We start from the raw sequence: 24,341 nt of genomic DNA on the forward strand, positions 1-24,341 counted from the left end.
ACCGCCCCAGGTGTTCTTGGTGATGATGAATGGATAAACATATCCTCCAGTGCCATGGCGTGGTTGTGACATTTTAGAAATACCTTCAGTGCAACTCCTCTAATTTCAATGTCTGCAACAGCAAGGCTGCAGGCCCGTGTCTTCACTAAAGAGTTGAATGAGACTCAGTAATTGCACGATTTACGTGTCTGCTTAGGTGAAAAGGTTTTGAAATGCAGTGAAATGGCACGGGCCCGGCTTGGTCTTCGCACACCTTTGCAATGTCAATTTTAATTAATGAAATGGAAAAATTATGTTTCCTTCTTTTTTTCATTTCAGGGAATTGGTTCCCAGTCTCACCTATTATTTTCCTTGAATTTGCGTTTTCTGTCAATGGGGATGTACAGAATCTTCTAATTCACACAACTAAGTAGACAGACCATTGCTACGAGCATGCTAGAGCTCCGTGGCACACAATCTGCAGCGCTCCTGGATAATTAGAATCAACCGTTGGATCCTGTGCCCCTCCCCCTTTCCTTGACCCTCTTTGGCTTGTGCCAATGAGATACCGGATCCACTCATGGACATTTCACAGCCAGAAAGGAACTGTCCATGCAAAGCAATATGTTATAAGACAAATGAGCTTGATTTAGTCATTTCCCAAGTTTTGGCTGGTCCTGAAGTTTCTTACAAGTTTCTGTACACTTCCTGGGAAAGTACCTCATTCTACCTAAGACTTCGAAGAATTAGATTTAATCATCTTGTGAAGTATCATAGGAACAAAACACATGAAAGTCAAGCCGGACTGCAGAATGACAATAAAACTCAAAGGTTCAAGCAGCGAACCATCCTTGATTGGGCGCACTCCCCCAAACCTTCTTTTCTCCGCATCGAGAGCCAGTCTTCTAGAGTCTTCAACGTTTCCTGGGTAAAGCGTTACTGAAAGGAACAGCCCTGGACCCAATCAAAAGGGAGAGGGGTCTGGGCTGATTCACCTGTTTCTTCAAAACCCGGATTCTCCGATTCTTTACCGGGCATCCAAAAACTGTATTCCTGACTGAGCTAGCGAACTTCTGAGATTTCCCCAACACCAGCCTTGGCTTACAGGTATCCTGTGTCACATCGATGGAGGGTCTGAAAAATTGCCCTGAAAATGCCCACGTCTCAGAGACCACGTTTTATTTTTTTCCTTCCCAAGGAAAACTTCTCTCTGCATATATTCTCTCACTCTAAAAAAGTTTGCAAAGTTATTGAAAGCAATAGATTTAATCTGCCAACACATGAAACATTAATGCCATCAGAGAAAGTTTTTGTCCTGTTATTGAATGTGGTAAATGTGCTGCTGGAAGAGGCTGGGAGGGGGGTGAGGCACCCAAAGGAGAACCTGGCTTGCTGCTCTACTGAATCATTTCACCCTTAATTTATAGCTGCAGCTCAGATGCAGTACGCACACAAACCAGTTCCGTCCATTTATACACGGACGCAGGCATGGGAACAGACATATGTTTACACCAAGACACCGCAAAAGATGCTTTAAATCATTGGAACCACGGTCAGCAGCCTCTTTAACGATGCCTATTAGGAAAAAGAGATTGCATCTTTGGGCTGTCATCTAAACGTGGGATGCTTGGGGGGTGGGGGGGCGGGAAGAGGTTAAGGAGGAGGGGGAAAAGCCACTGGGCATTTGTTTCTGAAGTAGGCATCAATTTTCAGGTTATCAGCCTAGTTCTAGAACTTATGCAAAAATCCAAAGTCGGTTTCCTTATTAAATCCCTGTTGAAATTATCACTGAAATTGTTGGCTATGTTATTCCCCTCATGAAAACCATGTCTCCTTACGTAAAAGCTAAACCCAATCTAGATTGAATATGTGTGTGTAGAAATGAAATTTGGATTTCACATGCATTTAGCGATTTTATGACCTCCTTCCCAAGAGGTCAAGTTATTTCTTACTCTTCATCCGAGCAGCGTGCATTTGCTCCTCCCTGGCAGGGGGTCCGGGCTAACGGGAGGAGGGGCGCTGCTTTAGGTGTGGCGGTAGCTGTTTGCATAGGTTGCGGGGACAAGCACCACCTTATGAGCAGGAATTAACTTACCAACTTTGCCTGATAAAATAAGTCACGAAATAATACCATATAGAGAATGGTGCTCGACAGGCAGAGAAATGTGCACTGCTTCCCAGAAAACCCAGGACATGACACTGCCAACGCATGCATGAATAATACATGGGTTAATTCAGAAAAACACCGTTTCATTATTTAAAAATGAATAAATTACAGACTTAGAATGATGACTAAATTTTCTTCTTAATCTTACTTTTGCTCCGCGCTCTACTTTAACAATGAATCTGGAAATACAATGCTTCCCACACAACTGCCACAAGCGGGTCCTTTAGAAGAATTTTTTCCTCCTGACTTTAGGTTTTCTGATCTCATCAAACACAGACTCCATCTTCTCTTCCCCCTTGCTCCCATTAACTCCAGGAATTAAGGTGGGACGTGCAGCAGGTCTTCAATGTCTAGATTTGAAACTGGTTAGCCCGTTTCCTTGACCTTTCCTTGTCCCGAGAAGCTGAGATTCAGTTCCACGAGAGGAGCCCCCTTTGCACTCAGCCTTCTGAGCTGTGGCTTCCCTGCCAGATAAAACACCTTCAAAGGAATCAACAAGAAGACCACGATTTCCCCGTGCCGGGATGCAAAATTCCGGAGCTTGCTTTCAGAGGTTTTTGGCCTACTCCGCAGGCCTGTTAAAAGCCAGTGCCACTCAGGGGAGCGATGAAAGCGTGCACGAGGACAGACAGACATGCGCCAGTCATCAGACATTAATTTGGAGTTAAAGCAAGTAAAATATCCCACGCAGAGCAGTTAGGCTGAGCATAAAGTGACAGCCGGCAGATTATCCCACCGATTTCTAATGCTGGAAATTCCGATGGCATTTACTAGCATAACCTTTCAACTCTGAGCACATCAATAGAGGCCGACAGTGGCTTGAAATATGATTCCTCGCAGATAGCATATCCTCATTCATCTGACTGTGCTGCTCTGTGCTCCACTGCACAAACCGCGTCTCACCCACTTCTGAGAGGACACTAATAAAAACGGCATCAATTTTCAGCTCTAGTACTACTGTGATCTCTTTATATGTTCGACATCCAACATTAAATTAAAATGCTGTTATAAATCCTACTTTCTGAATCTGGAATGAGTGTGGGGTTTTTGTCGCAGGAGACTGCAGCAAATCTTGTCGAAAGCAAGGAAGCACGTCTTGTTCACTCAGAATTAATGTTGTGGATGAAAGAAGGAGGTAAAAGGGGCTGAATATGGTGAACCGAGGGTGTCAAAGGCAGCGGAGGCTGCAGCTTCAGGGGGCCAAACCAGGCACGGGATTTGCTGCTTGCAAGAAGTGGCTAATCAAGAATCGTTAATTACCAATGACAAGCTGTGTGGCAGAAAGATTACTGATAAACAGACGCGCAGCACGCGCGCATGCACACACACACACACACACACACACACACACCCATATGTATCAACAGAAAATTCCTAAACATAAAAGAATCGTCAATTATTCTCCTCCGGCAGAAAGTACTTTCTAAACACCACTGATCCTCAGGAAGCCTTTCGGACTTCAGCCAAACTCTGGAGCAGAGGCGGGCACTGGGATCCCAAGTCAAACAGCAGAGGGGGGCGTGGCCTCTGGGTCTAGGGCCCTGTCACCTGCTTTGGGGAGTTTTTAGTGGCACACCATGAAGCACTGGATGGCGAGGGAGCAAATGGTCCTGGAAACTAACACATATGAATGGCGGCAGTTGGGGAATCCTTGTCGGGCAAAGTGTGTGGGAAAAGAAAAAAAAGAAGCAAGCCTCCTTCCAGGAAGTACAAGGAAGAAGATGGTGGGGTTTGGGCCCTTTGCAAACTGCTCCAGGAGAACCTTAGGGGATATCCCTACTTCCGGTGCTTAAAACACAAACCAAAACAAAGCCTGCTGAAAGAGGTGGCGCCAAAAGAAGGCAGTGGAAGGAAAGGCCATGGGGGCTTCCACAAAGGTGCGGGGTGCAGCGCTATGCTCTCCTGCCTGGCTCACTCATAATTATGGATGGAATCAGGAGGCACCTTGGCACCTATTTGGGGACGCGGGGGAGGGAAGAGGGGAAAGAGCGAGCAGTTCAATATCTGGATCGAACAGAGGAACTTTTTCCCTGAAGGATCCTGCCGGGAGGAACCTTGACATGCCCAAAGTCAGAGCGCAGACAAAGTTGCCCTGGCGCGAGCGATAAGGTCACCCGCGGGATCGCTGCGATTATCGCCGTCAAGCACGCGGACAGCGAGCAGTCAAACGATGCATCATGCAGTCATTTTCGGGGGGGCGAAAATCAATTTCTTCACCAGGTCGCTATTTGCTTTTCAAAGTGCCCTTGTGTAGGCCTTCCCCAGCAAGCATTTATCAATTTAAATGTTGTAAATTGATAATGTGCCACTGTGCCTTGTACTGTTTCTGAATTATTTTGATACTTATATTTTCTCAATAGTCTCTAAACCCTCAGAGCCTCCACATTCAAAAGGGCATTTTTCTTTGTTACACCCAGAAGTGATGAACTTTTCATGATGACTGGGGGGGGAGGGGAGGCAGACTCCCTGTAACAAACAAACAAACCCGCACTGAAAACTGCAGACACCTCCTACTGCGTCCTTTTCATCTAAATTAAGGGGGTGTTTATTTGAAAGACTTTGTCAAGGGTCTGGGTGGGGGGACCCCACAAACAACCGGTATTTGCAAGGTTACCTGCGCTCATTTAGGGAAGGAACGCCGGCTCTCTTAGCCCTGCATACACCGGAAACACTAATGGGGCAAAGGCTGCCATTGGACCCCGTCATTCTAGTCTCTCTGCTGCGTTGAAACAATACCTTCCACCCCTCTTCCATCCCAGCTCTCCGGGATGCGATGATGCCAAACAAGAGTAATGACTTGTAAGGAAAGCTAATGTCTTCTTCTTTTTTTCCTCACCCCACTAAAGAAATATATATCCTTGACAAACACAGAAGTGAGGGTATTAACCACATACGAACCTTAACTTGATTTGCATTGAAAAAACGTGGAACGGAAGAGTCGGGGCTTGCACTTTAGAAAAGCCAAAGAGAGGCAAGGCAGTTGCAAAGCATCTTTAACCTCCAGTGATTTATTGGCCCTCCGCCAAGTTATCAGGGGAATCTAATTCTTCTTTATTATTCAAATAAACCACATTTGGCACCATGGTTCCCTTTCAGAATAGCTTCACAAATAGACTGAGCTCTGTCATTTATTTGACCTTGTACTTGTGTGCTGTAGCGATCATTTTATTTGCCATTCTATGTAACAAATGCGGAGAAATCTGAAATAAGGAGATGAACAACAGGATGGGGAAAGTTCATGGTAAAGATATCTGCATACCTTTAAAAAAAGCAGCAGCAAATTTAAAGCTATCATTTACCCCTTTCACCTTACCTCTATTAGCTCTTATGATTTTCTCTAGCGCTTCTGCCCCTTTCAGCACGCTGGCTTGAAACAAGCCAATCTGTAACCCTGTCTGCAGCTCCCCTCTGGCCGGCTTGCAATAGCAAGGAAACATCCTATGCTCGGGTGGGGATTTGGTGGGAAGAAAGGAAATGACTCATTATGTGCATGATGGACACTGGAGGCTGGGGGTGGCGGGAGGAGAGCACCTTTCATGAGTGGGTCTAGCAGACATGTTGGCTACTGACAACACAGCCACAACAAATAGTTAATTTCCCTGCTTGCTCTAGATGCCCTTTTTAAGTGAGGCCCTGTGGTATCTTAAAAGCATTTTGCTAGCAGCACCTGGGCGCGTCAGGATCCTCACCCCTCACCTCACTTACAAGAATATACACATTCCCCTTCATCCTCTGGATAACCGAGACCCACGACCTGGGACTCTGGGGACTACAAGGTGGCCTCTTATTGGGATGCAAAAGAAATGTAAGATCTGAGTAGGGATCCAAATAAGAAAAACCCAAATTCACTGCCATCAAGCCAATTCCAATCATAGCAGCCCTAAAAGTCAGAGAAGAACTTCTCCTGTGGGTGTTTCACAGCAGGTCCCAAAACTCACTGCCAGAGTCAATTCTGACTCATGGCAACCCTATTAGATAGGGTAAAACTGACCCTGTGGGTTGTTTCCAAGACAAACTGACTGACTGCCTCTCTCTCTCTCTCTCTCTCTCTCTCTCTCTCTCTCTCTCTCTCTCTCTCTCTCTCTCTCTCTCTCTCTCTCTCTCTCTCAATAAAGATTGTAATTCTTTATGGGACCTAGAAAGCCTCGTCTTTCTCCCATAGAGCACCTGGTGGTTTCAAACTGCTGACTTGGTGGTTCACAGGGCAGCGCATAACCAGTACACCACTAGGGCCCAACAGGAGCAGAAAACCTTTCTCGCTTGGTGTTAAGCAACTTGCCTGCTAATCCACTATGTAAGGGCTCCTTGGGTGTGGCTCCGTGAAGGCATATTAAAAACACATCATCCACCAAACTAGTCAGGGCTATGGTGATACCTGGTGCCAGAGCCCCACACCCTTGACGTGGTCTTTGGTATGCCAGTGGCTGAGGGGCTATGATGGCTGTTATCTGCTTATGACATTTGTAAATGTGTTTTCATTTTCTGAACTGGCTTGTTGGAGTCTTGCTCTGAAAGTGAGCACCAGAAGATGCAAGCTGATGTATCACAAGCCACATGTTAGCCCCAACAGAAATATAAAAGCAGAAAGCTGAGTTTTAGGGAAAAAATGTTTTTCTCATGAGATGGCTATGTTTTGCTATTTTTTGAGGGTTGGCTGTATTTCCCTTTTTGCTTTGGATACCAGGAAGTGCACTGCTAAGTTTGATTCAGTCATTTGTACCCCTTCTTATAAGCTTTATTTGTGTTCACTTATTCCATGGTGATAAGTGATGGCCTACTTTTGTTGATTTTTTTTCTCCCTTGATTTCTTACTTCTATTTTGCTGTTCTTTTATTGTGTGTATTTATGCCAGCTATTTCAAATCCTTTGTGGAATGAGGAAGCCAACAGATAAATATTTCTCTAAGCTTCATGTCTTATACCAACTAGAAACGCTTCTTATTTATCATGTAAATTCCCTTGTGAATTCTGTGGTGATTAAACCCCTTACACGTTAGAAGAGATTTAATAAAAGCTGGCTACAAACCATTGCAACATTTTTAGTGTTCAGGGACCTGCTCTGTCTGCTTCCCCCGTTGTCACTTTTGTCTATTCTGTGACAGTGAGGCAGTGTTCTTCAACATCTCTGAAGGCCAACACCTGGCGAGGTCGTTTCCTCTCTTTGCAAACCAAACTCAGCATGGATATTTGGGGGACTCTCCTTAAGGCAAGACCTCACCTTGAGGACCCAGAATCAGCTTTACTCCTTACACAAATCAACAAAAAAACTTTTTAAAAATAACCCACCACAATTGAGTCATTTCTGACTCAGTGACCCTCTAGGACTGGGTAGAATGGTCCCTGTGGTTTTCTGAGACTGGAACTCTCTCCAGGAGTACAAAGCCTCATCTTGCTCCAAAGGAGAGGGTGGAGGTTTCAAACTGCTGACCTTATGGTGAGCAGCCCAACTCGTAGCCACTACGGCACCAGGGCTCCTGCACAAATCAACAGTGGATGTTAATGTGAATACAGACCTCTGGCAAAGTCAAATGGGCAGCTGGGAAGGTTTGAGCATTGTTAAAGCTCATTTGATTTGCATCAACACACCAACATGAGGATCATTTCAAAGAATAATTGCCAACACACCAGGCTCCAACTCCAGGCACTGGTGTGCTCCATAGAGTATAACCCACCGCAATGAAGTAGAATTTGACTCCTAGTGACCTGATACAGGCTTTCCAAATACAGGCTGTAAATCCTTAGGGAATCAGATCATCTCGTCTTTGTCCCTCAGAGCGGCTAGTGGATTTGAACCTTTGAACTTGGACCAATGCTCACACCACCAGGGCTCTTCAATGAGTATAAACGAGAAAATCAGCTCAGGCTCTCTCGACTGCACAGTCCAGTGCCATGCTCAGTTGTCATCCCTGCTTTCTTCTCAGGAGCCAAAAACGGAATCCGAATTCTTCCCTGAGCACGAGTCCTTTGAAAGCTACCATATTCATTTATATGTTGAAAGAAAATAAAGCCGAGAAAGGAACATCCTGCAGTTAGGATCCAGACAGAGCTACGTGATGACTAACAATTTCTGACATGCTCAGTGTTCCTCAACAATGTCCCTGAGCCAGGCTTCGCTGCGGGCTTAGTCGCCCAATGTCTTTTTATATAAGAATTTTTTTACTTTAAAAGCCCAGCGGGAGCCCTGACCTTACAAGGCTCCTCATCGCTGTCCGGGAGTCGATGGGAAGGTCACCCAGCCAAGGTCATACAGCAGGGGCACTACGTTGGCACTAACCAAAAATTAAGGTTGGTGGGTGTCTGTGTGTATTTCTAAAAGAGAAAATGCTTCATCCAGTAAGTATGAGTACAGTTTACACTGTACGTCATTGCTGCTCCTGCTGATAGAGGCAATGAAGAACTGGGAACGGGTTATGTCTCAGGAATCGCAATGACCCTGGTAAGACTTTGAAGCTCAACTGAATTCACAACCCTTTCCGAAAATTTAGCTAAGAATTTCCCCCTCACACTTTGGGCATTCAAAATCGGACTCTGATCTTACCATATTGTTGTCACAGGAAGCCAAGACTGCTCTGAGACTTTGGCTTAAAATTCTAAATAAGTAAACTGTTAGATGCAAACACCACTTTCATGGATTTACCTTTCATCATTTTGATTGCAAAATGCTGCCAAAATACAGTCCTCTGTCCCCCATCCCAGAGCCTTTCCCTCCATATCTGACCAGTTCTGCCAGCATGAAACACGGGCGAAAACAACAGCAGGTTCTGGCCAGAGTCTACCCCTGATGACTCGATATGCGGACTGTTGGTATGCTCTTAAAAAGCCATTCACCGATTAAAGCAGGTACTCACTCCACAGCCACAGCCGCAGATCACACCACGCCTACCTAGGCACCCTATTCTGCAGAAACCTCCCTTCTTTGTCTTAGACGTGAGGGGGTGAGGGGCTCGGCACTGCTGTCGAGAAGCAATGAAATAAACTGCCTTTTAAGGAGAAACCAGCGCAGGGTTAAAGCCAAATTTTTCTTGAACAGATGATATTTCAGATGGCCACACTATTCCAGATGCATCAATTTCCTTGAAAATCCAATCCATATATGTGCATATGCTGTGCTGGCAGGAGGACTGACTGAAATGGCCAAAACCCAAGAGCTAATATTCTTTTGGCCAGAATAATGCAATTATTATTTTCCTAGCTATCAGTCTAAGCATACAGAGCCATCTGTTATGCAAAGCAAACATACACATCTCAATTACAGAAAATGCACTTGCCTTGACAGAATTTGGATTCTACCACGAACCAGGGCTGTGAAATGTGTTTTGAGCTAGTATGTAATGGGGTGCTTCTCAGGAGTTCCCTAATTAGCATTTACCTGCTTAAACTAATTATTCATCCTCCTTCCTCAGTGCCTTATTAAACTTCACTGGATACTATGCACCAACCAGGTGACGTTGGGCACCGCAGCACGACAAACAGCGGTGCTTCCAGTGACTAAGGACACGGTGGGGCGAACCAATTTCTGAACTGCAGAGTCTTGGAGCTAGGTCCCAAACAGATTACGACGGGGTTTAAAGTCTATGACAGGCTATTACAAACGCAGAGATTTCAAGGAGACCCAACAATACGGATATTTAGTTAACCATAGCTCAGTGTCTATCCTTTGGCTTCCCAAATCCACATTAAACAGAATTACTCTGCACGCTATCACCAAGAGTTTGCACACGTTTCAAGGAGGACAAACTGGACCCTTGTCGGGATTCTCAACATTACAAAACCAAACTTGGCAGCATTTCTCCGCTACCCCCGTGCCTCCCTCACATGCCAAATACTCCTCTTCCCAACATCTTCCTTGATTTAGCTATCACCCCACAAACTCATTAGCAGCCAAAAGGTTCTAGCCATGCTGGGCGGCTCCTAAGGTCCAGAAGCCTCAAGCCTACGGTGGACCTCACACAGGAACAGGACAAACTGCTCGTGTCACATTCTTTAGCTCCGAGGAGCAACTGAATGAGAGGTAGATTATCCAATTTGACAGCCATCCCCCTCCTACACACACACTCCCTCCCACTGAGACTGCACTTCCCCTGTGCCAAACCACCAGATGTAGAGGGTCAAATCGAGCCCTTCACCTGTGTGTGCACAACTACCCAGATGTGCACCATTGTTATGGAGAAAAACATCTGCCTGATTAGCTGAATTGAGCACTTTCCTTCCGGATATTTTAGCATTCTGCAGGTGCCGCCTATGTCTCAGAATCCTCTGGAACTAATATTTTTGTGTTGAAGGAGACCAGGATTTTGTTCCTTGCTCTATCCGCCACCACCATCATTTTTTACCCCTCCTTCTCTTTGAACCACGGACAAACGTGTGAGTAATTAAGCTGCCCATCAAGACCGGCTAGCCGACTTTCTGACATTGTCTTTAAGCATTAGGAACCATCTGCAAAGGCAGCAAGATACCCCTTGGCCGGGCCCCTCCCTGCAACACGTTTTAATGGTCTCCTTCAGCATTTCTTGACTCCAAATGACTCCCTGTCATTGTGTCAGCTCCCAGGATAATGCAGGGCACTCCATAAACATCCAGTAATAGGACACAAGGGAGGCACTCTTAGTGTGTCCCTCTCCTACCAGGCACAGAGGTTTCAAAGTTCAAAACAACGGAGGGAAGAAACTTCATTTGTTCTCAATAAATTAATCATGATCCTTGGGGGGGGGCAGGAAGGGGGAAACGGAGTTTTTGAGCACAAGTTTATCCCTAACATTGAATACTGACCCACCGCTTTCTCACTTACTACATGCGAAGAGTCAGGTAGAGCCGTTAAATAATAGATTTCATAATGCCTGCTAAACCGAGTAACGCGCAGCGGAGAGCACGCGGCTGCCGTGCCTTTCACAATCGCCAGAGAGAGTCTGAATGGTTTCACTTACTTGGGAGAGGCCTAGGTAGATGGAGACGGTTTCGGAAATGTACAAAAATTTTCCTTCTTGATTTAGTGCAAATACAAATCCATCCAGGGACTGCAGAAAGGAAGGGTGGGGGGAGAAACGACATAATTAGGTCAGTAAATATAGGTGACGCAGATTTCATTAATTCGGTGGCTGTTAGAAAAGCAACACACACTGAATTGGGGACCATTCTTTTCTTCACGGTTAAGGAAAGCCCTGGGGTCATTTTGCCATGAAGTCGAGCTGAGGACCAGGAGCTTTCTTTTCTTCAGGGATGTTTGGCGTGATCAAGACACATCGCACTCATAGATGAGAGAGGACCGTGCTGAAGGTCGAAGACAACCTTTGCTTATTTATTTATTTATCTATTTATCTATCTATCTATTTATTTATTACTTTACTTTTGTTCTTGGAATGGTTGCAGAGATTAAATCCACAAGCTCGTTCCTTAAAGAACTGAACAGAAATGGAAACCGTAGTGACGTAAGAACAAAAAATGGAGGGCGGGGAGGTTCCTATCTGATTAACAAGTCAAACCAGCACTTGAACTCTGATGGCCACCAATGAGTTGCTAATTAATAAAGGATCACGCCTTCCCTGCTTCCAGTGCTTATTGTGTTACAACCAGCAGGGAAAGTCAATACATCACGGGTGAGTGTGCAGTCTGAACCCTTATGAACTGGAATCCCTCTGCAAAAAGCTCCATATTAAAGTTGCATTGGCATAGATCTTGTTTCTATTACAATTCCTGAAATGGATGCAAACAAGCGAAAAAGGATAGTCCCCATCATCGCAACTCTAGAAACCCGACTCCCCTCCCAAAGGAAGGGCGCGTGCTCAGGGGGACAGACGGGACCAACCACGGAGGGCTTCGATGGTGAAACAGAGCGCTCAATTGAGACGACCTTACTTTCAGGCTCCTGCAATCCACGTGCGTCTGGTACCCCCATCATCCTTACAGCTCTAGCTTTGATTTTTGTTTTGTTTTAAACAAGGTACGGGGTGAGAGTGTGGCATGCTCAGGAAAATATATATATATTTTTTTTTTTAGAAAAAAAGAGTGTTAACGCAGGCTATATATCTGAAACGATAGGAAATCCACACGGGGGGCGGTGGTGGAAATATGTGGAAAGAGGGTATTAATGACATCGCTTTCAAAGTCTGTAACAGTAGAAGCTGCACGTGAAATTTAGTAGGAAACCAGCACCGCCCTGAGTCTCAGCAGGAACTCAGATTCCTACAGTTAGCTTCTCTGAAGGACAGTCCGACGTGTCCATGGCCAAGTGTTGGGCTGTGAACTGCAAGGCCAGCAGTTCAGCCTCCGCAGCCCTTAGGGAGAGAAGACGAGGAGATCTACTTCTGGGCGTGACTTGGCTTTAGAGGTTAGCGACCCTATGCCGCTGGTCCCTCATGCCCCACAGGGTTCATGCGGGTGGGAATAGACTGGACAGCCATGGGTTTGGGTTTACAGAGGAATTATATGCATGCAACCGTGTATATAAATATGTATGTGCTGTGTTGTATATATTTAAGTGCATGTATGAAACTTGGGTTCCATACTGGCTGACCCATGTTCATGGTGGGGGAGACTGTGGGTGACAGCTAGCCCCCTCCTCTGACACAGTGGGTTCCGAAGAACAATTCCAAAGTCACGCAGTAGAGTTCCACCAAAGGACAAATGAAATGGTACACAGATGACATGGTGACATTGTCCCACATTTATTAAGTGATAGACGCCGAGCACATTGTAGGTAAGCACACACAGGGCATGAATTGTGAAACAGCGGACAAAACCCAACCAATTACATGTCTATGGTTCTATGAAGTCATTGTGCCCCCCCCCCCAGTAGCTATCCATATGTTTGTTATTTTAGCCTAATAGTTTCAAAGCCCCCACAAGCAGACCCTGTGGCACAGGACCAGGGCAGGCTACAGGCAGGTGAGGCAGAGGGCCTGGCTCTGGGCAGGGCAGCAGTGGTGGCGGCACAGGCTGCAGGAGGCCTGGCCAGCTCCTGCAGCTCCAGTGGGAAGGAAGAGCAACAGGCGGGGCAGGGCATCTGTTCCCTCCCCAAGGACTTCCTTTCTCTTTGCTCCTGTTGCCACTTCTGGGGTGACCTCCCCCACTTCTCCTCCTGCCTCTGCTAGCAGCACCTGGGGGGGGGGGGCAGCGGTGACTGAACAAATAGACACAGGCTCCCATAAGGTTTTAGTCTTGCTTTTGCCCAATATCCAAATCACACAAAGTCCTACTTCACTGAATGTCCTGCGCTAGAACGCCCCTTGGAAGTGAGGGGCTGAGACTCCGTCTCATGCACTTTGGCCATGTTATCAGGAGGGACCCGTTCTGGGAGAAGGGGCATCATCATGCTTGGTCAGTGAACAAGCGGGGGAACCTTGGCGAGATCAGCTGACTCAGTGGCTGCAGCAATGGGCTCGAACGTAGGAACAATGGGGAGGCTGGCACAGGACTGGCTGGTATTTTGTTCTGTCGTTCGGAGAGTTTTATGAGTCGGAAGCAGCTCACTGGCACCTAACAGCAGCGGCAACAACCATAGCATCGTGGCCACTGGGCACTGCAGACCTACACAGGAAGTGTGGCAGGACCCAGTGAGCTCCCTCTCTTACCTGCTTGTTGTGCATGAGGAAACTGATCCTCAGAGAGCTTACACTAGGTGCCTAGCAGTCACTGGGTTAGGTTTGCATTCTGATCGGGCGACTCAAACTATCCTGCCTTCCATTAAAAACAGATTCACTCATTGACACGGGTAAATTAGTAAAAAGATTAGCTTCAGAGCATTTCTGAATTATAAATGTCTATACTAAGAAGACAGCCTATGGCTTTTTAAAAAATCACCATTTGTGTTGGAATGGTTTGCTCAACTATCAGGATGCAGTAACTGGAAGGAGACAAAGGGGACAGTTAATGCGACAGCACGAGGACTCATAAGTCACTTCCTTAAGAGGACACCACCTCTGTAATCTGTGCTCGAACCATTTATGCAACAGGGGACAGAGCCCCGGGCTCTTTGCCTTTGACACACTGTCATGCCCTCTGGAGCCTCGCCAGACATAACCGTACCAGCTTTGAATGAGGTGGAGTGGAACCTCACTCTGAAACAGTGCCAAGGAGGAAGAAACCGTTTCTTTCAAAAGTCTGGGAAGGACCTCCTTTCAACGTGCCATCACCTCAAAGAAGGTAGCTCCTAAGCATGACTCAGGAGGAGCCTCCCTCATTTGACTCTCCCTGTAAAGAAGAACTGATGCATTTAAATTATGACATTGGTGGAGAATTTCGAATGTCCATGGACTCCCAATGAATGAATAAATCTATCACAAAAGAAGGACAGCCAGAATGCTCCTTAGCAGCAAGCATGGCGAAATTTCCACTCCTGCCCTTTGGGCATGTTATCAGGAGGCGCTATTTGGACTGCCCTTTGGGCATGTTATCAGGAGGGGCTATTTGGAGAAGGCTATCATATTTGTAAAATAGGGGTCAGCAAAAAAATACTGACCCACAGTGACTGCATAGATGGTGCGGGGCCAGGCAGTGTTTTGCTCTGTTGTACACAGAGCTGCTACACGTTACAACTGACTCCTGGCGCCTAAAATCACAACAACCCAACCTAAGAGCCACATGCCTGCATGCAACTACCGAGACTATTTAAGCCATCTTGCCAAACTTTTGACAACAAAGAAAGAAGTCACAGGAGATCTGTGGGGGACAAAGGGACAATAGGAAGGCCATTTAGGGAGCTGAAATAAAGATTGTTGCAAGCTAACCCCCAAGAGTTCAAACCCCCATGTTATATTGGACCACACTGAGACACAAAGTGGCTAAGTGGGGTATTCATTCAATGCCAGACCAAACTGACTTTCTCAAGGGTGGGGTGATGCTTTCTCCGGGTTTGTCTAGTTGACAGTAAGCAACTGGTCACTCAAGACTTATCAAACCCAGTACACACCCAAGTCCCTTGTGTCACAGGCTAGAATGATCACTAGGAATTACTTTCTCCAGAAATTCTGCTTGTGGAGAGATTAGGCTATTAGCACCTTCAAATGCCACTTCGTTTCTAATATTGCCTGGAGCATCTCTTGATATTTGGAAGATGAGAGTTGGACCGGATTTATATATAGTGCCAGTCCTAAATCGATGTGCCATTTCCCATCTATACACATTCTTTACTCAGTCACTGAGACACTTAAAGTTTATTGTGCCAGCCTTGCCGATAAACACATGTGGGGTTAATTGAAGGGCGGAGAGATAAATAGCTCAGTGAGCCTTGTCTTTCTAGTTCTGGAGTCTCTTGCTTTGTGATGGTCGGACCAGGGTGCGGCTGCCTTAGCCAGTTCCCTGCTTCAGCTGGCAAGGCTCATTTGCTGCAAGACATCCCCGAGGAGAAGCCACATGAACCTACCACAGTGCAGCCCTGGGTGCTGGAGCAGCCGTGTGCCAGCGCTGAGATGCTTACGTGTCCACTGATTTCAGCTTTACACCTGCAGTCGGCATCATTGTGTATGTTTTGTGAGATGGAGGAGAACTTTGTGGATTGATGTTGGACATATGGGCTAAAGTTGGACTTGTGGGTTTGGGCAGCACTGGGTTGGGATTTTTTTTTTTGATGCACACTTAACCTTTATATAAAACTCTCTCGCTTATACATGAGTTTCCGTGGATTTGTTTCTCTAATGTACCCAGACCCACACAGTCACTGAAGGGTAGTGTGCTCTCAGCACTGAGTCCTCTCTCTCGTATTTACTGAAATACAGTAGGAAATCTGGGAACCAGAGCAGGGAAAAGGCCTTATCCGGAGGCGAAACATCTGATATCATTAAGCAGCAGTGATCTAAGCACTGGCCAGTTTTGTTTGGCAAAACAGAGACTGCAACACATGTTCCAATTTCCTGGTGAGATTAAAATGAGGGTATGTCTACATGACACAAAGACATCCAGTCAATTCAATTAAACACATCAGCCAATTTGGTGGGGGGAGGGGTGGGGGAGCTGACTGGGGGTGGGGGGACAAGTCAAGTCAGCAGTCTGTCATCACAGAGGTAGAAAACAGGAAAAAATAAAACTGCTTTATTGACCCAATTTTTCACTTTTATGCTCTTTCCATCTCGTTATCTATAATCTGAGGAAACATATCTATAAGTCAGGTCCGATCACCTTTCCAATGAGAAACGGGTCTTGTGGATTAGCAAGGCCCCTTAGCCATTACCCTGCCACTTTAGGTCCCTCCTGTGTGTCGGTGCGTGGTTACTTGGTGGGCTGCCGTGGGCACGGCCACCTGGAGCATCCTGGGAGTCACACTGGGCTAACTACTCTGGAGACAGTGACAGGCTCAGGATCTCGCCGGCTCACGGTGAGTCCACGTGGACTCCAGGCTAGTGAGTTTCTGAGTGAGCAAACTTTGCTCTATGTAGGCTGCTTCGAAAAGTTTTAAGAGTCGCATCAACATTGGTTTAAATTTGGGGATCCCAACTTAGAGAGGTGAGAGGAGGGAGCAGTCAGTTAATCTCAGGGAACCAAATGTGATTAATCTTAAAAGTTCTGTGGAATTTTTTTTTTGCATTTTCGAACTGAGAAAGCTATTATATACTGTGTTGTTTCAATCACTGCAGGCTACTTAAAAAAATTTTTTTTAACTGCCCACTGTTTTCAACAGGCGCCAATTAAGATTCTGGGGTCAAAGGGTTAATTACATCTTCTTACCCACTACGTTGAGTTTTCTGATTATTAACTAAGGTTGGCTTAAGATGAAAAAGAATCTACACAAATGTTAAAGCTAGTCCCTCCTCGAGAAGATTTATTATAAAGCCGTGCTGAAATCTATCTGCTTTCCTCAAAGCAGATGGAGAACAAAATCTTAGAAGAAACGCGAAACAGACGTTTTCAAGGCATGTGAGTATCTGATTTATCAAGACAGTTTTCTTATTGCTGAAAACAGTTCTAAGCCATCCAGACAGGGCTGATGGGAGATTTCCTTTGTCACAGCCCAGTAAGTCTACGAGGGGCACATGCAAGGCATGACGCTTGGGTGGATGGAGAAGTCAGGAGCCCCAGCATCTCTGAATAATAATGCTGGTAATTATCATTGATATCCCCTGACATCAGTGTAACATGGAAAGTGTGAGGCACAGTTTCTTAACCTCCAAAAGCTGAGTACCTCTAACAGCATTTGTCAAAGCACGGGGTTATTTCCTTGCAGGGTATAACCCTAACTAGGGCAACGTGGGGGGACGTATACTAATGTTTAATGCATTGCGCTAAGTGGATTTATATTTGCCAAAGGGGTTTTGCCTCAGTCTTTACAGCCCAATATCCGCGAGGAAAGTTTATTGTGGTGCCCTTACAGGAACAGCTACTCTCAGATTAGGGTTTCTCCCACATTCCGAGGCAGGGGAGGGGGGAGAAGCATCCAGACTCGTTTCCTATGACCTAACTCCAGTTAGAGTGAAGAATTACCAGTAGGCTAGGTTATTTTAATGACAGATTATTTTAAACTAAGCCTTCACCATCTGTTCCACCCCCTAATTATGAATGCAAAAAGCACATATTTCACAATTACATCAGTAAAAAAGTAAGATATACGTGATTTAAATGCATGCATGCGTTCCTTGTCCAATGCACTATGCATCTGTGATGTACTTCACACTCCGGCTCTGACTGGGGAGCAAACCGTCACCCCTGAGAGAGCATCGTCGCTGACACAACCAACCATCCTCCCAACCCCGAGTTTTCCCCAGCTAAGACCTGCTGCTATTCCCTTGCGGGCAGAATATGCACTTGAGCACAGTCCTTGTTGGGCATTAGAAGCGAGTGTTCAATCCCTGCTGAAATGCCTTGCTGCTCCTGAGGAGAGGCTGTGTGAGAAGCCTGCTGCTGCCACACGAGCACGGGGTTACCAGGGGAAGAAGACAGTCTGTCCTCGAACCCCTCCCCTCCCCCCAAAAGAACTCGAGGACAACGATCAATGCCAAGAACCCTGGCCTGCAGAGTGGAAAACACCTCTAGGGAGAAGGCTCCTGTACTCACCTTTCCACTCTGTTTTGGCCAAAGATAAAAGACTTGGAAAGAATAAAAAGTTTCCTTAAATTTTTTAGCCTTCTGATACAGTGAAGAGTCCATTAAAACGCCCTGTTTGTCCTCTCATCCTGCCCAGGAGGTGATGCTGCATTAGTCGCACAGGCACGCGTGGGCGGCCAGGAGCTCACAAACAATCTGGGACTGCGCTCTTCAGGCCCGTGTGCATCTGTGTAAGCGGAAGAAGAAACGGCCCAAGTCTGTCCTTGCAGTCTGAGGGTCTGTAACCGGCCAGCGCAGTGCAGAAACAAAAGCTTTATTTCGAGAACTAGGGATTGAAGTTAAGTTTATTTTCTCAAAGTTGGTGAAAAGCATACATCAAAGGTTTGACCTCTCATGTAACTCCCAGGGCTCTGTCAGAGCGTTCTCTCTCCCTACTTCTTCCTTGGCCTCTCCAAAGACCCATCAGATAATTCCTAAGGGTAGCGTGGATTTGCAACATCAAGGACCACAAGTCAAATGCTCCCCTAGCCCCCCAGACTGAATTAGGCAGGCTAAGTCTGACTACTTCCTTACTAACAACGAATAATTCAGAAAGGCAAACTGTGGTCACCTTACAACATCTTTCTCCGAGTTTTCTAAACATATTATGCCACACATCTGAGATGAAAACACAGTCCAGAGAGGCGCAGATGGCCGCCTCTGTTCTTGCAGGAGAGGCACCAGAATAAAAGGGGAGCCGTGGAGCTACTGAAATGCTGAAACATGAAAAGAACAAAGACGCGGGCTTTCTGAGCCAGGAGATCAGGGTTTCCTTCCGCTCATTAAAATTCCATTTTATGGGAACTGTGTATCAAAGTGCTGACCTTTTTTCTCTGGGATCCTGGTTCAAGCCTTACATCCAGTCTTGAGGGATGCAGACTGCTTGATATGAACATCCAGCCAAGTGGACAAGAGGCTCTAGTGTAAAGACAGCACGTGGCATTTGGTGGAATCACAAGAATAGCTGGGCCACCAGAGGTGGCGTGCAGCTACACTATCTGCGGCTTGCCCTTGGGAGGTCATATCTTCACTTGAGACCTAAGTGATCGTGTGCCGCCCAGAACTGCCTTGGCCTTAAAAATGGGATTCCCGCTGCATTTTGGCAAGTGCACGTTTGCCGGATGTTAAAGAGCCTCCCGTTTGCACGTATGGCATATTCATTTATTGTTTTCTCAGAATTCAGTGATCAACTCCTTATTGGGCATCTTTCCCTTTGAATTCAGTGTCTTCTTTCAAGTAGGAGGATGAATCCCCAGCTTGGCAGGAGTGATACGAACAGTACAAGGTACTCAGACGCAAAGCCCTAAAAATGTCACTACTTGTCTTTTATTAGACACACAGTGCTGGGTCGCATACAGGGCTCCGGGTGTCTTTTGACGGCCCTGGATGGAATCGCACAAAGATAAGATTAGCAATTCTTTACTTGTCATCTTATGGATCAGAAATCACTTGAAAGTGAGCAAGGATCTTAATTGTGCTTCAAAGGATGTCTTAAAATGCACAGGTCACTCCATAGTCACCATAGGGAGGGAAGGGGGACTGTGGCTAACAGTAGCTCTACCCATTGCACAGATCAACGTGGGACTGTCATCCATCTCCAAGAGTAGGAAACATAGACTCAGAGACATACGGCTCATCGTCCAGCATCACAGGCCCAACCTGTGCTCACAGCTCAGGAAGAAGCCTGCTTGCTTGTTCTCTGACTTTTTCTTCCTGTTGCTGGGACTACCCACCTAGCACATGATCTGCTCCGAATCGCCACTTCCCCGTCTTCCTCTCCACACAAGGGGTTCCTGTGCGCCCATTGGTTGGAGTTTGAAAATAACAGTTTTGTGTGCTGACTACACACTAGGACTATACCAGCCAGGGGTCCACACAGGTAACGGAAACAAGGCCGTGAATCAGTAAAACCATATGTGAAATCAAAGACTTTGAAAACAACTGAAGAACCACATTAATGTTACAAGAACAAAAGTGCAGGGCCAGAGAACTGTGCAGGGGACAATCACCGGAATGCACACTGCGCGCCGCCTGACGTCACCCATGCCCGCTCCAGCCCCTGAGGGCGGCTGTCGTTGGGAGTAAAGAAGTATGGATTCCGGGAGTTTGTCTTGTGCAGTCAAAATACCACCAGATCGCAAAGAAATCCTCAAGCTTTGTAAAAAGTGCCTGTGTTTTAAGCAGAGAGGCAACCCCACGATTACTAGATTACTAGGAATGAAATTGAATACTAGGGGACAACTCCTATCCTGTTGCATCTGCCACAAGCCAACTGGCTCAAAACTAGAAGGTCACATGCCAGCAGGCCAGCACCCTGACCTGACTTCCTGTCCTAAAGTGTTTCATTCAGACTTCGGGGATTATCTGACTGTGGAGCCCTGATGGTGTAATGTTTACTCATTGGGCTGCTAACCGCAAGGTCAGTGGTTCAGGACCGCCACCTGGTCTGGGAGAGAAGAACGAGGTTCCCTGCTCCTCTGAAGAGTTACAATCTCAGGAACCACTGGGGCATCTGTACTCTGTCCTACAGGGTCACAATGAGTCAGAATGGACGCCATAGCAGTGAATGAGTTCTCTGATATTATCCAGACCGCTTTATACAGAAAACAATGTGACCACAGATCGCTATGGACCAATGGTTCTCAACCTTCCTAATGCTGTGACCCTTTCATACAGAGTTCCTCCTGTTGTGGTGACCCCAAACTATAAAAGTATTTTCGTTGCTACTTCATCACCGTAACTTTGTTACTGTTATGAATCGTAATGTAAGTATCTGATATGCAGGATGCATTTTCGTTGTTACAAACTGAACACAAAGCATAGTGAGTAATCACAGAACAATATGTATTTATATATTGTGAAATATTTATGTGTTTTCCAAGGATCTTGGGCGACTCAGGTGAAAGGGTCCTTCGCCCCTCAAAGGGGTTACAGCCCGCAGGTTGAGAACCGCTGCTGTAGACTAGAGTCTCTACTATAGACATAGATGAAAGAAAGGCCTTTACCAGCATGTGTCCATGCAATGTTCCCCTCATGATGTCAGGAGACGGGCATTGCTGTTTCTGTTGTGAGTAGGCTATGGGATGGCATTACTGCTTGCTGGGCACTGGTTGACTTTAGAAACCACCACACCCAGCCTCTTCAGAAGAAAAGAGTAAATGCTTTGTATGTGTATTCCTTTAGGTAAGGAGTTTGTGTCAGGGGTAGTAACAATGATTAAAGAACCCGGAATGAAGTTATCACATGAAAAGAACATTTAGAGATCTCAGATATTAATCTGGTGTATTCCTATGAGTTTCATATCTAGGAACATTTTATTTGTATCTCCAGGGAAAAGTCATAAAAAAAGAAAACACCTGTAGTGAGGGGGACTTGATTGTTACAGATGGAGGTTCTGAAACCCTGGTGAGGGGTAAAGCCTGGGCTATGCAAACCTTCCATTTTCACTTCAGAAATCACTGACACTAGCTTCTCTGCTCTTTCTTTTGTCTATCAGTCATATCATTAATAATTAATTCTTACTAGACCCACATACAGCCATAAATATGATGGACCGATAAGAGAAAATAGCATTTGGGTCCTAAAATCGACAATACTCAGGATTCCTTTTGTTTTTTTTCCCCACTCCAAGTAATTGCACCTCTTCGGGCTCCTCCATTCACAATATTGAAATCTCTATATTGGTTTTCTGTGCATCCCACATGCTCTGAGGCGACGGTGTTCTACCGCAGCCTTCGCCACAAAAGTTAGCTTCCTACAAGCAGAGATACACATTTATGTGAAAATCAATTATGCTGATGGAGCTGGGAGCCTGGTCCTGAATGATCTCATGGTAAACACCTCCGTTTACTGCTTGCTAGGACGCTCTGCTGCTTTGCTCGCTTCGTATCAGCACACAGTTGGCCACCGAGTCTGGGTATGATGTACCAGCCGTCATGTAGAACTCGTATCCCACACGCCTAACTCCTAAGCACATGTGAAGCGAAAGCAAGGCATGGGTGCTCACTGTTTGTTAACCTTCTTGCACATTCCCACATGTACAGAACCACAAACCAACCCATTTCCATCCAACTACTTCTGACGTAGGTATCGTGGCCCCTCTGAGCTCGGTGGTTTTCAGTGGCTGTCCCCTGTGGGAGGCTGCCCACTGGGTTTTTGTTTCCAGGCTGGGTGAATTCAAACGCCCAACCATGTACTCAGAGTTGCTGGTATTGGTCATTTTGTGGGATGAAGATGTTAGTGAGAAGAAAATTAAGTTCTGGTATGCCCCGGTCACTTACTGAAGCGATCTTTTTCTTTTAATATGAAAAAAGAAAGAGAGAGAGATGAGTACTTCCTGCCCCTTTTTGATCCTACTTCAATTTCCTTGAAGCAAATTCACTGCCAGGACTAAACAACGGGTGGCTATTTAATTATTTGAATGTCTAGGACCAAAAACTGTGGTGACCAAATTATCAGTGACATTCCGTGGAGCGCATGGGGTTGAAGCTGTCTAGAAAGACGTTAACTGTCAAGCATCACCAATGCAGACTAGCACCTGGAGCGATGACCTTCAGTGTCAAAGCAGAGGCTGGAAGACGGATTCGGAGCAGGCCGAAGGAAACAAAAACACTCCGCCACACTCTTCCCCCATCGAGTCTATTCTGAGGCGTAGAGCTCTGTAGGATAGCCTAGAGCTGCCCTGTGAGTTTCTGAGACGGTGACTCTCGATGGAAGCAGGGACCCCCCGTTGTCCTGTGCGGACTGCTGGTGACTGACTGCTGGTTCGGAGGGTAGCAGCCCCAGGCATAGCGACGATGTCACCAGTGCTCGTGGATTAGGCCAGTGCTTCTCATCCTGTGGGTCGCGACCCCTTTGGGGGCCAAAAGACCCTTTCACAGAGGTCACCCGATTCAGCACAGTAGCTCATTGACAGTGATGAAGTAGCAACGAAAATAATTTTATGGTTTGGAGGGGGGTTACCACATGAGGAACTGTATTAAAGGGTCGCGGCATTAGGAAGGTTAAGAACCACTGGTTTAGGCAAAGGACCTCCCCAAGCTGTGAGTACTATTGGGTTTGCTCTCTCTGTGTCTTCCTGACATACCATATATCAGGCATCGCAATAATACATTCACCTATTTGGAGTCATTAACTACTTGATTGATATATCAAACAATTACTGACTTTTTTCCTTTAAAATAGGAGCTCAAATTTGTTACTGCAAACACTCAAAAGGTATAATTTTGTCAAAATCAGAGTTTTTACTAGAATGATGAAACATGGATGTCAAACTAGAAACTAGGTTCAATACATTAGATGCCACCAAATGATTATTTTTCCAGGAACGTTCTGTGCATTCAATTTTGAGAGGTGTGACTGCTTTCTTATAGAACATACAAGTATCTCTCTGAGGGTGAAAACCATATGATCGTATCATTCACAAACACAGGTGGATCATTTCTCGCCTTTAACAATGCCACCAAATTTCCCTGGGCAGAAAGCAGGTGTCAGAATTTCCCCCCAGGGATAAGCTCTACTTTCCCTGCTTTCCTGGGGTAGCACCACACCATCTACCTTTTGCCTTTCTTGGGCTATAGTTCGGGAAGTCAGAGGCCTGTATACTGACATCACAGATGCTTGACAAGGAACGGGAGATTTGACTAGTCGGCTCTCTCCAAGCCACACGCAGTGATAGCTGGCTGGGAAAGGTCTGGCTTATTGTGCATTTTGTCTTGGGTTATTTGGCACAGGTTTCCACAGAACACCATAGCTCTACCTTAACTTTAGAGGCTATATCACCTGACACACCTGGGTAGTCACTAGATAAAGTGTTCCCACTGACGTGGGGCCACGTGGCTTCCCGCAGCTGTGTTCACCAGTCAAAACCTCAGGAGGGACCAGCTCCACCAATCACCTAGGGGATGAGTGATCTACTCAAGTGCACTGAGATGCCAATAGACATTCACTCCAAAAGAAATTTGCAGCCTGTGATGCCCACAGCTCAGGCACTAGAAACACTGAACCAACCATCTCAGCCCAAGCCTAACCGGTATGATCCATTTCCCTCCTATTGTCACTTAAGTAGCTAAAGAAGTGCTAGAACACAAGCATTTGACGCTATATTTAGTCAAAACAAGTTATGGCGGCTTTGGCCGTATTTGCTAATACTACCTGCAACCATGAGCTGTTATTTCACACCTTGCCTT

At 46.1% G+C, this 24,341-nt stretch overlaps 1 long non-coding RNA gene across 1 annotated transcript in view; it reads right to left on the reverse strand.

Moving 5' to 3' along the window:
* LOC142425543 (uncharacterized) overlaps nucleotides 1–24,341 on the reverse strand; it is a 349,305-nt gene that overhangs the window by 109,273 nt on the left and 215,691 nt on the right. Inside the window, exon 2 of the long non-coding RNA XR_012779684.1 lies at nucleotides 11,070–11,159. This is a non-coding gene — a long non-coding RNA (uncharacterized LOC142425543). The remainder of the gene's footprint in view (nucleotides 1–11,069; nucleotides 11,160–24,341) is intronic.

This window comes from Tenrec ecaudatus, chromosome 14 (assembly GCF_050624435.1).
Source record: "Tenrec ecaudatus isolate mTenEca1 chromosome 14, mTenEca1.hap1, whole genome shotgun sequence".
In the NCBI taxonomy this organism is placed as follows: domain Eukaryota; kingdom Metazoa; phylum Chordata; class Mammalia; order Afrosoricida; family Tenrecidae; genus Tenrec; species Tenrec ecaudatus.